We start from the raw sequence: 13050 nt of genomic DNA, 5'->3' as shown, positions 1-13050 counted from the left end.
ATGGGCTTCCTCTAGAGCCAAAGTCACACCTGTGTACTCGCTTGATGAAAATGGCTTATAACCAAAGAGTCAGTGGTGCCTAAAAATGCATCGTGATTTCACATGTTTTCTCCATTATGTTGAACAGTAAGTAGAGAGAGACATAATTAGCCTTATAAGATGATTAAAAAGTCAAGGCCTAGAGAGATCGAGAGATTTGCAAAGCTCACACAGTAAGTGCCAGGGAAATGATTAGGGTATATTTTTCTACCTCCTCATCCACTGTTCTTTGCATTATTTGTGATCCTTCTCCTTCCACCTGTTTTCAGAAGATATTTGTGAATCTTGCAACAAAAAGCATGAAGAGAATAAGGTGGATACATATAAAGATGTAAAAAAAGCTTGTAGTCCTGCAGAGAGAGGATAAACATGGAAGGAACCTGGAATAGCATGGTTGTCTCCACCGAGCAATACCATTGGCGTTGAGCTTCCTGGTTACCAACGTGAAAAGACATCAAGGTGAATTACAGATTTCTGATGGTCTGATGAAATCAACTATACTTTTTTTTTTTTTTCCCCAGAAAACGGAGTATGAGTGTCTGGTCTAAATTCTAAGAATCTATAGTGAGGATCCTCATAATTGAAACACTAAATTAAAAAACAAATCTTCAACATAAATAATGCAGAAAAAGTAAAAATGATCTTCATATGACCTCTGCTTCTTACCACCCTTAAAGAAGCAAGAGGCATGCCATTCCATTGCAGCTCAGTAAAGAGCCTTCTGTAAGGTTGGGTTATTGTTCCAACACTTCATTTATGCGTTTTCCAGATAGTTCTTCCCACTAGAGGTGTTTTCTTCCCGACCCCTTGAATCTGGGCTGTCACGTGACTTCCTTTTCCCAAAGGCATTTTAGCAGATGGAACACAGGCAAATACTTGGAACGTCCTTCTGTGTTTGGACTTGCTCTGTTGCGCCTCTGTTATCAGCACGAGAAGAATGTGGCCCAGTCGTCCTGCAGGCTCCAGGGAGATGAGAAGCTTGTAGGTCAGACCCGGACCTATAGGCCTCCAGAAAGCAGAGCTCTGCCAGGGATGTGTCCATCCAGGTCAACTGTCCACCCCCACAGACAGCCCACGGGGCCTTGACCATGAATGGTATTTTTAAGCCACTGAGTTTTAGAGTGGTTTGCTGTATAGCACTTTAAGATGGACATTTATTGAGATATAATTTCCACACAATGCCAGTCAACCTTTCTAGGTCTGCCATTCTATGAATTCTGAAAAACGCACACAGGCATGAAACTGTGACCACAGTCGAGACATAAGACATTTTCATCTCCCGCAAAGTTCCTTCATTCCTCTTGGCAATCATCCCCCTCCAACCCTCCCTGCCTCTGTTAATCACTGGTCTGTTCTGTCTCTGTAGTTTTGCCATTTCCAGATTGTCATATAAACAGAGTCGCAGAGTACCTAGTAGTTTGTGTCTGTCCCTGCTTAGCACAGAGCATTTGAGATCCATCCATGGTGTTGCCTATATCAGTAATTTGTCCTCAGACCTCCAGGACCCATGGCATGAAACCTGAGGTGGGGAGGAGAGGCATCTTCTCTGTTCCAGTATTAATTTCTCCTTCACCATTCCAGGGAAATAAGGTTTCAGAAATGTGTTCTTTCAGCTAAAACTGTCGTACAGGTAAGGTAGGTGGTGTTTCAGTAGCCTCTGTGCTGCATGTATTGTTTTAAATGAAAACTCTAAGTACCAACCACAGGATACCATTTAACATAGTGTCTGTTTTAATTATCATCAATTCTAAAGGAAATCAACCTAGGAAAAAATGAAACGGGAAGTATGTGCTACCAATGCTTTTCTGGTTTAGTAATTGCAGAAGTCAGGTCACCAGTCCCAGGAATCACAACTGTGCCATGAAGCTACACATCCTTCCTGCTGAAAGTCTGTCCCAGACACGTGATCTTTTCTTTTTCATTCACGTGATAGACTCCAACAAGTCTTGCCACTTTTTAACACAGCACTAGTCTGACTTTAAGCAAACATCCTTTCTACCAACCCTGTTGACTCTCAAGTGTCCTAAAGTTTGTCTCTCGGTACTATTTAATGGAATGTTTCTGGTAGACGTGTCTGTCCCAAGAAAGAAAAGACTTACAAAGAAATAAAAACTGTTCAAATATTTTAATCCTCTCATGTGAATAGGAAGGAGACTAGTAGTTTTCCGGCGGGAAGGACTAGAAATGATGAGGGAACACTTTGCTAAGTCAGATTTGCTCAAATAACTGTCTTCATCAGTAGAGCTATTGCCCAACTCAGAAGAAATGGCTTCCCAGTGTTCAACAGGCAAAGTCTGAAACCATATCATCTGAACAAAATCTGGGAGGCAATTCTCAGCTCTGGGGCTCTGTGATTCTGTGATCTGCATGCTTGGGCTGTAGAAATAACCCTAGGTGTCTTTTTAAAATGACTCTTCAGGTGTCTTTTTAAAATGACTCTTTATCATCCCCATATCTCACGGTATCTCTTTCTCTGTCTCTTTCTCTCTCTCTCCATATATATATATGGAGAGGGGAACTCCTTGGAGAGGGGAAGGGTAGAAGCACAGAGAATTGTATTTTCCAGTAAATGTTGGTCTTTATCCACTAAATTTTCGTTTGTTGTTGTTGTGACAGAAACCCAGTTTGAAGTGATTATTCCCTTCCTCCTGTCCCAGAAAAGGGAACATCTTTATTCATGTAAGCAAACTGCAGGAAGGCACGTGTATGGCTGGCTTAGAAACCAATGAACCTGGGACTGCAACGCAGCTTAGGACTCTCCATCTCTTGTCTCTGCTTCCCTCTGTGCTGGATTCATCTCTCCTATTGCTAATCAGCTTTGTCAACAGAGTAGGTCACAAGGCCTCTGGAAGCATCTAGATTTATAACTCAGAGCCTTACCCTTAATAGAGAAACTGACCATCTTTCCTTTGTACCCATTGAAAAAATCCTCAGGAAGAACATGGACTGGATATGCATCCATTCCTGTGGCCTGAGGGGGAAGAAAGTTCCCATAACTGACAACCCCAATCAACAACCCGGGAATACAAATCAATTCATGTCCACTGCTGGCTTGAGTTTCTTTATATAAAAACTTACAGCACTTATTATATGGTAGGCACTGTCACAAATATTAATTCATTTAATGCTCATATCAATCCTAGGCCATCCTCTTATTATTTTTATTTTAGAGATGAGGAAACTGAGGCATAGATCATTTAAGGAATTGCCCAGGGAGGAACTAGACAGAATAGAAGTATGTTCACAGGGCATAGTCTCCTCCACACTCACAAATCTGAGATCGCTGGACTCAGTGCTATTTTCTCAATCCTTTCCCCACCTCCCCCCTCTTTCCCTTCATGTATGTTTATACTTTTACTGTGTATTTCCCATATAATGTCTAGCCTGGCAGTCTGTTGGCCTGTTTCCCTGTCCTCCCCCCAACTGACAGAGGAATACTCTCTATCTGGCTGAGATGTCAAGCGCTGAAAAATATTGGCATTTCTTAAAGAAGCAATTTGTTTTCTCTTCTCAAACGTATCACATGCAGTTAAGTGGCACTGACTTGTGCCCCCACTGACCAAATCTCACAGAGATGGCCTGTCAAAGGCTAGAGAATCTTTTGAGGAATGGGTATCTTCTCTATTGAAATATCCCAATTACCATTTCTTGTGGGAAACACAGCATCACCTTCAGAGATCGCAGCCATCAGGAAAAGTAACGAGGTTGAAGGGACATCCATCTCCATTCCCAGTGGGGACACCACCATCTTCTCTAACTTGCTCATCTCGAGTGGTAGAAAACTCTAACTAAATAAACGAAAAAGGATGGCAGAAAATAATCCACGGTGACTTATGTATCTTTCTCCATCCATAAATAACTTTATACTTCACTTCTGGCAGCAGAGCCGAGCCAAGAGGTAATGAGCCATTGTGAAAAACCCATCTGTTGCTCATAAGGGGAAAGGCCGGATTTATTGAGGAAGAATCTGGAGCGCAAGTCCTGTTATTGTTCATGGGAGTTGCACATCTAATTGGTCATGCTGAAAATATGCCCTATTATATTCTTTCACCGGCCAGATGGGTGTTCTCAGCTTCAATGCTGAGAAGAAAAACGTACCTAAAGAATCTGAGAGCAGCAGTGGACACCACGGCCAGCAGGAAACAGACAGTTCTAATGAGGATAGGTGGTGCTTGTCTGCGGGCCTGATTTAAAGATGTTTTCAAAAGAACCCATAAGGCCCAATACAGGTATTTCTAAATGGTGGTCACACAGTCCAGTCCCCTGGAGTGAATGTTGTGGAATCACTTCAACCCAGCCCCACCAGCCCCATCATGTGAAACACCTCTGCCTCTCATTCCTTTGTAACTTGGCCCATTGGTACTTAATCATTGCAATGGCACTGGGTGATGGCAATTGAAAGCCATTCCTCCCAGGGTCCTCTTTACCACTGTGGTGAGAAGAAAGATGGAGAAATCAAAGGCAGGTTATGCTTTGCACGCTGAGTCCCCCACAATCATGTTTGAATTAGAGTTGGGGCTGAGGCTCCTGACAGAGACAAGGAACTAGATCATAACACGATTTCTGGTACATCACAGGTGCTTAATAAATGCTGAATAATAAAATAAACTAACAATGATCAGGAAAATCTTAGCACATTGCGGCTGAAGGGGTCTGTGAGATTTTATTAGCCAGGGTAGGAAACTGCAGTAACTACCAATCCCCAATTCTCAGTCACGTGATGAAGGTTCAGTGTGTTCATGTCCTTATTCAGGTAGGGGATGTGAGGAGGGCGGAAGCGTAATGCTCTGCAGGGTCATTCTCCTTCTTATAAGCCCATCAATGTACTTGAGGGCCTCAAGGTCACCACAAAGTGGAAGAAGAGTGATGAGGGCGATCTTGACCAAAGCTTAGAGTGAGACACCCCACTTCCAACCCTTTCTGAACCCAGTCCTCTGTTCAAAATGATGGAGCAGCGGCCGGAAAATGTAGTCTTCCCCTATGCCCAGAAGGAAAACAAGCTGGATTTCGTGAACACATGGGATTGTCACTGAGGCCCTTTAATCTGATCCTTCATTTCACAGATGGGTGAACAGAAGGCCTGGGACTGGGTGATTTTCAGCAAGTCACATGGTGGCTTAGTGACAGGACAAGAACTCTGATTTCCCACTTTCTGACACCATTGCTGTGGGGAGAGAAGGGGGCAGAGGGGAGAAGGCAGCGGGACCCCTACGAAGAGCCCTGGAAGGAGACAGGATGCCCAGACTCCTGCTGCTGGCTCTGTCATCAGCTCAGCTAGTCACTCACGTGCCTCAGTTTCCTCATCTATAAAGTGAGAAATTGGAAGAGATGGTCACTGAAATCCTTTCAAACTCTAACAATCTCTACTTCTATTGAGATGTTAGGAAGAAAAAGTAAAAATTATACGAAGAGAAAGTTTGTCCAAGACCAGGAAACCAGTGTGGATGAGGGGTGATGATAAAGCAGAAGAAAGACGGGGAGATGCAGCCTCCTAGGCACCTCAGCTCATGAGACTGCAGACAGGAGTGTCCTCTGCAGTGACCGGGAATCAGGAGCATCTTCCCGGAGTCCATTCCCCCTCCTGTTGCCTCTCCCCGCCCCCACCCAAGCTAAGCCAGTCTCCATCCCATCTGAGCCCCATGGTGCGGGCACACACTGCCTGATTATCTCAGTCTGGAAAGCAGTCTGACCAAAGGTGGGGCAGAGGAGCTGACAGTGGGCAGCTGGGCAGGTGCCCCCTTTCCTCCTGCTCAGGAGCTCTTCTCTCACCCACCTTCAAGTGTGCCAGCTGTAGCAGCAAAGAGACTGAGGTGACTCTCCAGGGGCCTTCATTAACTGCTGGAGGCCAGCCAAGCCCCGGAGACTGTCCCCGCAAGGGGGTGATAACAGCCTCCATAGCAAAGCCACCAACAGCAGCCTGAAATCCCTTTTCAATTCTGCCCACTTCGGCTTGCTCAAAGGGTAAAGGGATCAATTTCTGAAATCATTCTTTCTCTTCGACACGACCAAGTGGCAGCCAAAACATAAACAGAGGTAATCCTTCAAGGAGCGGCACTTCAGGCTCATGGACAGCTTTCATCTCAGGATGCTCAAGTCCTTTCCAATCATGAAGCGCTTTCTCTAAGCCCCCTGCTCTCAGCACCGCGCAGAAGCAACATGAGAGCTGTGCACAGAAGGGTGGGAGCCGGGCTCTAAAAGGCACCCGGGGGGCACCCTTGCATTTCTTTCTTCCACCTGGTTTCCATAAATATCACAAGCAGAAATAAAATCTTGCTTGAAATAATGGATATCATATTGAGACAGCATTCCTCAAACCTGAAGAGGGAGCAATTAGGAGCTAGGAAATCGAGAATTATGGATTTCACTCACCTGGACCCATCTGGATCAATCACTTAATACTCTGAGGTTCCCTTGGTCCTCACCTTTGACTGGGTTAATGAGGCAACACTTTCTAATCATAATGAGAGACCCAGATGCTATGACCTTAGATTGAAACTCTCAAATGGGTTTATTTTTGTGGAAGGTTAAACTTGCCCTACAAAATCAGATGTGGCAGAAATAATCACAATTCCTTCCTTTTTACGGATCAACCTAAATCAGACTCCAGACTCCCGAGGCTGATGGAAGATTTGCTCTCTGCCCTTACAGCTGCTGCCCTCCCCCCCCGCCACCACCTTAGTGTTCAGGAATTTCCAGGGAGGCAAGGCTGGAGGGACATCCATCATGGTCCTGGGTCACTGGCTCTCTCCAATTCACAGTGAGATGCCCACTGCTTGGTTCCTCCAGGCCTGCTGACTGCTGCATCTGCTCATGGTGATGTCGGCCGATTTAGGAAACCGCAGCTCCCCACGTTCTCTGCGTCCACCAGGCAGTACCCTCTGAGGTCTCACTGTCTCCCCAGGGCTGCTCCCAGCAGAGGGGCTGGTACGTCTTCCCTGCTCACAGGATGGAGGCCTTCGAACCCCTTCCTGGACTGAGACACATCGTTCTTCTTTCCTTTATTACCTCCAGAACCATTCCACCAGGTGCCTCCCTCCTTCACATTACCTTTGCTCAGCAAAAGTCTAAGGAAAGAAAAGGTAAAGGCCCTGGCTCCTGGTTTGAAAAGGAGAAAGGAAAGTTTTAGAATGAACAGAAGGTCTTAAAATTTATTTTAATAAAGCATCATCCTCAACACTGTCATGAAGAAAACCAGCACAAACCGCCACCACCTCAAACAGCAGAGGAAACAAGGCTTTGCCAGAAGCACACCAGTGAGCAGGACCTGTGAGGCGCTAATGCATCTTCCCATCACTGTTGTTGGCCGTAAACAAGCTTAATGGATCCTAAGATTTACTAAGAACTGTTTGTAGCCTGAGTGTCCTCAAGGGAGTTTTCTGAAAGGCTGTGTGAATATTTTCTTGGTTCCATAATAGTTGAAGGACTAAAGGTCAAATAGTTCACCAGCCCACCCCTCTTCTGAAATACTTAGCAACTTCCACTGCGAGCCAGCACTTTCTCTTGAGGAAGCCCATTTAGATAATGATTTTTGGACCACATCTAAACTTCCTCTGGTAGATCACAATTCCATCCTCTAGTCTTGAGTCACAGAGGTTGTTGAGAAGAAAATTAACCTCTGCAAGGTTTCCGTTATGTGCCAGACATCTTTAGGGCACTTTTTACATGTCTTTCATAAGAATTCTGAAAGGTAGTAATTATTGTCTCCATCACTGACATGCAGAAAGAGATTCAGCGTGGTTAAGTGATCTGCCAAAAGTCAGTTATAAAAAGAAACAGCAGTGCCCTGGTTCTAAAGCAATGAATGCCCTTCCCAAGATGCCATGCTGTCTGCCATCTTACACATCACCACCCACAGGAAGTTACTTCTAAGATCACTGCCGTGTCCTCGCTAAATTCTCCAGGTTAATCACTCTTTCACTACCATTCTGTTCAGAGTAATAGTAGCCAACATTTATGGAGGGCTTTATTATGGTCAGGACCTCAGGTGAGCCCTGTACATGGTCATATTGCTTAAATGGCTCAAGGACCCAATGAGGCAGGGGTGAACCTATCCCCTCTGCGTGTCATAGGGTCCTTTAGTGACAAGTCACGTGATGTGCTGCTCTGAGCACTGGCCTGGAGTCAAACCACTTAAGGTTCAAAACCAGCTCTACGGCTCTGTGACTCTGGCAGATCTCTCTGAGTCTCACTTTCCTGGGTGTGAAAATGCAGGCATAGCAATAGTGACCACGCTGGGGGCTCTCGGGAGGTGCAGATGCCATCGCATCCTTGGAGAAGGTCTGGCATGCTGAGTGCGTAATAAATGCTAATGGCCATTATTGAGTGCCTTAAAGCCTCTCACTGTTGTGGTTGGTTACTCAAAAGCTACTCAGTTTAACTGTCTTACAAAGGGCACCAACAATGAAACCCAGCGTACCAGGGGCAGTTTGACCAACACGAAAAGGAGCAGTTCAGTCCCCTCCTTGCCTTATAGCTCCCGCTGTTAAACTAGCCCCAGCACGCTCTAGCTTTTCAGAACCTCCTAGCAGACTCTAGATACATACAGAGGCTACAGTTGTCTGGGGTGTCCTTGGAAAAGCAATTTAGGAATGCAGGGAGACAAGAAACGTGGCCCAAGCTGTTGGCCTGTGCTCTTACCCATTTGTTATTAAACTAAGGTCTTGCTCACACCTCATGGGTGATGGTTACCCACTTCCTGGAGGAATTGCTTTTGCAATTTCAATTGTCTGCGTATTTTAAATAGTTTATTACCTCTTTGGAGGCATGTGCAACCCAGCATGCTGCTGCTTTCTGAGCAAGGAAGATGAAGGTTCTACAGTTTTACTGCAGAGTCGTAGAACTTAGCAATAAAATCACTAGGTTAAGATTATCTTTATATATATATATATATATATATATATATATATAATTTATACGTATATACTTTTTTAGGCACTGACATGTTTCATACTAGAAAGGAACTTTCCCATACCCTTGGCCCCAAATTCCGAGCCCTAAAAGAGACAGTGAACCCAAACTATGATAATGCAAGCAAATAAACATCACTGGTGGCACTTTGAACTTAAAATGTAACTTTTACATTTTTAATATGGAGTCATGCACAGAGAGCGTGTAACAGCATTAATCCTACCTTACAATGGGAATTGTTCAACCTCCGAATCAGGACATCTGAGGACAAAATCCTCTGAATGACTAATATAGTCCGCTTCCCACGCCCTTGCCAAACTTTCGGAGGAAACACTAACTCATGCAGTGTGTTTTAGAAAGTTTTTTTCTTTTTTTTTCTTGCTAATAAAGGCTTTCCTCAGTTGGAAGCAGAATGTCAGGATGTCAGATGATAACCATGAACCTCCTGTTTTTTTTTTCCAGTAACAGATAAATTTAACAAATAGCAGTTAAAATCAAACAATCAAAATAAACAACTATACAAAAGATAGATGAATTTCACTAAAGTAGTGCTGAGTCATAAAGAAGGGAGACCCAGGCCAGTACACACAGTGTGATTCCTTCCATAAGGTGCTTAAAGCAGGGAAAGCTAGTCTGTGTCAGAAATTAGGGGAACGATTACCTTTGGGGGCATTGTTTCTGGAGGTGCTGGGTTATGTTCTGTTTATTCTCACTCACCTGGGTGTTGGTTACATGAGTGTGTACATTTGTAAAAGTCATTGAGCTAAAATGATTTGTGTACTTCTCTGTATGTTATACTCAAATGGAGAGTTCACTAAGAGTCAAGAAATCAAAAACACTAGGAAATGTATTCACACAGAGATGACGCAGAGAAGGGTTTGTTCAGCATCATGGAAATTGTCAGAAAAATTGGGTGAGTAGGGGGTCAGAATTTTAGTTTAAAAAAGCAGTGTTTAACAAAGCCATCATATTCAGATGGAAAGCCAAAGGATAATGATATTTTAAAATTTTCCCTTCTCTATCTTCATTTTGGAAAATGATACCTTCTTGAATTAAGTAGGAATTTATAGACTATCAATATGAAAGAGCATATTTTCTTCACTTACCAGAACAGCAAAGGTATCCCTCCCTGTCTTACGGATAGGCAGGTCATTAAATCAGTTTCGTCCACGTTGAGACCTTATTCTCTTAGAAAGGGAAGCCAACAGTGATCATATATTTAATTGTAACCTGCGAGGGTTTCATTTTTTGGCCAACATAATGCTATCCCCAAAACAGATGTCTTTGTAAATGTTTTTCTCCAGAGAGTTTTGTCGTATTGGAGAGGTTTCCAATTTTTAGCCTTGGAGGCTAAACTGCTCACTTAACTGTTCTTCTGGGAAACCTTCCTGGTCCTCAGTGGCCTGGAGTAGAGGGTCTCCTTGGAGCTGCAGAGTGCCCTGTGCTAACTCTGTCATTGGATTTAGCATATTCCACCCTTTCAGTTTAACTGTTCATCTTTCACCTGCTGTGTGAGCCATTTGACCAGAGGTGGTGCTCAGCCCCTGAGCCCTGGGTCCACTCAGCACTCACCTGTAACTGCAGAGGCAGGGACAGTACAGCTAGCAGCTCCCACTTTGAGTGTCATTCTCTGCCTGTGGACTTTCCACAAGGCTGCAGGAACTTGCTCGGCCATGCAGGGCAGCCTGAGTGTGTTGGGGACCTAGCACATCACAACTGACAAGGGCTGGATGTTGATGGATGAGTGCCCCAGTGTCTGGTTATCAACCGCCGCATAAGCACACCACCCCAAACTCAGAGCCACAGGACCACATGGATCTTACCTGGGAGCTCACCAGTCTGGGCATGAGGGGTTGGAAAGAGCATAGAGCATCTTCTCTCTATGATGTTTGGGCCACAGTTGGGAAGATGCAAAGGCTCAGAGTGACTTAACTGAAGTTGGGAACCATAGAAGAACTGCCCACTCCCATTGCTGGCAGTAGGTGCTGGCTGTAGCTGGGTCCTCAGCTGGGTCTGATGGCTGGAACACCATATAATTTCTCTGTGAAGGCTCATTAGGGCTTCCTACAAGCAGGAGCATCCCAAGAGAAACAGGAAGAAACTGTATCGCCCTTAAAGTCCAAGCTTCCGATGTCATACAGAACCACCTCCACCAAAGTCGCAAATCCACCCAAGCCCTTGAATAAAGGAACCTCAAGGTCACATTGCAAGAAGAGGTTATGGCCTGGGGGATATTGTTGTGGGCGTATTTGGAAGGGAAATATGCCACAGCCCACTTCCTTGTCCCTCACTGGGACAGTCTGAGGTGTGTTCTACATGATTCTTTTAAGTGTCCCCAGTAGGACTGAGTCCTGGCTACCCACAGCAAGGACCCATTCATAAATATGCACATACAGATTCCTCCCCTCACTTCCCCCACCCCTCTGCTCGTGCTTCCTGGGATCACCTTCAAAATATTGCCTGCATCCAAATCCCTTCCTTACGGACTGTTTCTGGGAAAATTCAAGTAAAAGGCATTGAGTGTTTTTACTCTGTATAGCTGGAGCCTAACACTGACTACGATTACATAGTTAGTGCTTAATAAAAGAGGATTGGATGAATGGCTATTCTCAGTTCATGGATTGGGATAGTGATGCAGGGAAAACATTGAAAAAGGGAAACTTCCATAAACAAAAGTCATGTGTGGGCACAGGTGCCTGTAAGAGTCCAGCACGATATGGAACATTGGAAGGGAGAACAGAGACAATCTTCTAAATGTGGTTTCTCTGCACTATAAACATATATTCTTGAGCAGCTTGAATGCAAAGGCTGAATAGAAAATCGTTTGCCCTAGGACCTGGCCAATTTGAATTTCCACAAAATGCCTCATTCAGATATATGAAAGTAATAAATTTAAACATTACTTGAAAAAAAAGTCTACTTATCCAATCCTCAGGTAGTTCTCAAGTTGAATGTTACTATTAACATCTTTTCAAAGCCTTTGACTGACTTCTCTTTATTTTCTCTATTAATGTGAGTCACATATAACCTGAAATGTGTGGCAAAGAGGACAGAAAAAAGAGAAAGAGAGGATAGAGATACAGGAAGTAAGAAAGAAACAAGAAACTGACTTGGGCCTAGGTAGTTGAGTCAAGGCATCACTAATTACATAGGAGGGTACATCTCAGAAATGGGCCAGACCAAGCATGAACTTCCCTGTTCCAAGGGGATGAAACATTTATCAGGTCATTAATGACCATGGTATTTGCATTTCATTGTTTATCCAGAAAAAAAAAATACTGAAATAAAAATAATTTTAAATGGATAGTTAAGACTCCCTCAATCAGACTAAGAAAGGATTGTGCAAATTCTGAATTTGCTTTGTTCTTTATCACTAGATGATTTTCTAAGCATTGATTTGTGAATTCAACTTGCTTTTGTGTTCCGGGATCAGGTAGTAAGTATTACAGGAAAAGAATAAACCACTTGAGGATGGCTTAGGTTCAGAAGTTTCCTGGAGGGCTGTATGAGCATTTTAATGAATTCATAGATGCAGTAATTAGTCATCATGACCTTGGGATAACAGACTAAGCTTGAAGGTCACTCCAGAAAATTAGAATACTCCAAGTTTTGTTCTTTCCTCTTTTATTTCTCTCTTCAAGGACTTAGAGTTGCAACCTTCCAAGAAGTGATCTCCAAAAATTTCTGTTCACGTATTTCTGTCTATTAAAGACAAAAGGTCTATAAATATAACCCCAGTAATAATAGATATGTACTACTATAGTGATATAATAAATTATAAAATATATACATATTATTGAATTGGTAAGAGTATGAGATAAACAACAATAAATAAAAGTTCTATTATTTTAATTTTGTACTCCACTTTGGAGGCCATTTCTTACACTTTAATGTGTATACAGATTATCTGGGGATATTATTAAAATGCATATTTTGATCCAGTGGGCCAGGGATGTGGCCTGAGAACTTGCATTTTTAACAAGCAAACAGGAGATGTTGAAGATGTTGATCCACAGACCACATTTTTAGTAGCAAGACTCAAAATCCAATATCACATTTTATAAACTATTAATACATTTCAGAAAATTTAAGAGCACATTTTTG

Source organism: Aethalodelphis obliquidens, unplaced genomic scaffold (assembly GCF_003676395.1).
Source record: "Aethalodelphis obliquidens isolate GAN/ISIS:26980383/991018 unplaced genomic scaffold, ASM367639v1 scaffold62, whole genome shotgun sequence".
NCBI classification, from domain to species: Eukaryota; Metazoa; Chordata; class Mammalia; order Artiodactyla; family Delphinidae; genus Aethalodelphis; species Aethalodelphis obliquidens.
This window is presented reverse-complemented; position numbering follows the sequence as displayed.